This window comes from Cynoglossus semilaevis, chromosome 18, assembly GCF_000523025.1.
Source record: "Cynoglossus semilaevis isolate Cse_v1.0 chromosome 18, Cse_v1.0, whole genome shotgun sequence".
Taxonomy (NCBI): Eukaryota; Metazoa; Chordata; class Actinopteri; order Pleuronectiformes; family Cynoglossidae; genus Cynoglossus; species Cynoglossus semilaevis.
Genome location: NC_024324.1, coordinates 2,032,349 through 2,034,197, shown reverse-complemented (window position 1 = coordinate 2,034,197; position 1,849 = coordinate 2,032,349). Strand labels below are relative to the sequence as shown.

The window sequence follows — 1,849 nt, the reverse complement described above, 5'->3', positions numbered from 1 at the left end:
GGGTAAAGGAAGATCGGGGAGACGTAAAAACAGACAGACAGACAGGAAGGCCCGGCCAGTCGGATGTTCCCCCGCCGAAATGATTCGTCCGCGGACAAAGAGGCCCGGAGGGTCTGGACCAGTCAGATCAGTGACAGAGACAAGGACGAGCGGAGAGTCTGGTTCACGTGTGAGTGGACGACTGGTTTCTCTCACATCATTTTACTGCAACGTATGTAGACAAAAAAAGATAGAATGATGATAAAAATCAAAATATATATTTGAATCTACTGAATGAGACGAGTATAAAGTTAAAAATGACATTTAAAAGTGAGTTAATGATGAATTTGACAAAATATATGGAAACATTAAGGCAAAAAGAAGTAAAAGAAATATGGTGGAAATAAACAAAATAAAACAAGGTATAACACAAAAACTAAAGGTTTAGACCAAAATAAAACAAGGTATAACAAAAAAAGGTTCAGAGAAAAACAAATATTTCCTTTTTTTAAGTTAATAATTTACTTAAGTTAAAAAAGCTGCCTGTCTTTTTAAAAAGACGTTCTGTTTCTCCTTTCAATAATTGAAGGTTGTTGTTGCGTCAAAGTTGCGATATCCAAAAATGAAAGAACGACTTTAGCCCTTTGTTCTTCAAGAGATAAAAAAAAAATCACAAAAGAAAACGGTTCCACAGCTCATTAAAAACACTTTGTTCTTCTTTATCGTCAAACTATTATGTTTTTCAGCAGAAAGAAACGTCAAAACACACACACGGCAACTGTGGAAAAAATAAACTGGGATTAAATAAATCCATGCAGAAAATCTTAAATAATTAAACTGACGATTTGCAGAGGAATGACTAAAAACAGAAAAAACAAACAACAACTAATTAAATCAAACCTTAAACACTGTGGTAGAAGAAGAAGAGACTCAGCTGTAAAAACAACATCAATCTTGTTGACGTGCCAAAAATAAAGCAGCGACTCTAATTAGCTAATAGCTGCTCTGACACAAATCCTGCTGGGGGAGAAAAATACTCCTGACGAGGTTGGAAAAGAATCAAAGACAGACACATAAATATATATATATACATACATATATATATATATATTTGCTGGTTTGACAGGCGGGATGTTTGGGTTGTAAGGAACACAACAAAGTCCTGATTCCGATTTGTTGCCTCCTTTAAAAACCACTTGTCCAGAGCAGTGAGCTGCAGTGATGACAAATAACCTTTCACACTTCCTTTCCTTCAGGTGGACAACGACGACAACAACAACAACAACAACAACAACCACAGCTGGTGCTGTAGCTGGTGCTCGACTTCCCTTTTCTGACAAAGCCTTTTCTGAGCGAGGCTGACGTCTCACTCAGAAATATAAAATATTGATTGAAGACCGAGCGGCACAACAAGACCAGACGCAATCGATGGAACAAAAAGTGTGGAAACAGCAGCTGAGTTGATGCTAAGAGGCAGCACTCGATAGATTATTCCTCCAAAATTAAGATCTCCATGGTTTTTTGTTTTGCTTTTGTCTAAGAAAACTTCCCCTGAGTCAGTCGTCATCTGAGGGTGACATCACCTCCTCCTCCTCCTCCTCCTCCTCCACCGCCTCCATCATGGAGGAACATCTTGGATTGAATTGTTACTGTGCAGGAACTCATTATAATCTTGCTCAGGTACTTTCATTTCAGATATGAAAGCCTGGCACACGGGACAAACAGCAGCATAAATCAGCGGCAGCACGAGCAGCCGTGTCCTGCAGCGGCAGAGATTAATGCGGCCGCCTCGCGGCACTTCAACCTCCAAACTGCTGAAATCCCTCTTTAGCTAAATTACACTCCCAGATATGTTTCTGTTTTGTCCTTC

At 39.4% G+C, this 1,849-nt stretch overlaps 1 long non-coding RNA gene across 1 annotated transcript in view; it reads right to left on the bottom strand.

Moving 5' to 3' along the window:
* Positions 1 to 72: 72 nt before the first annotated feature.
* Positions 73 to 1,849, bottom strand: part of LOC107989945 (uncharacterized) — a 5,325-nt gene continuing 3,548 nt past the window's right edge. Inside the window, exon 4 of the long non-coding RNA XR_001761453.2 lies at positions 73 to 204. This is a non-coding gene — a long non-coding RNA (uncharacterized LOC107989945). The remainder of the gene's footprint in view (positions 205 to 1,849) is intronic.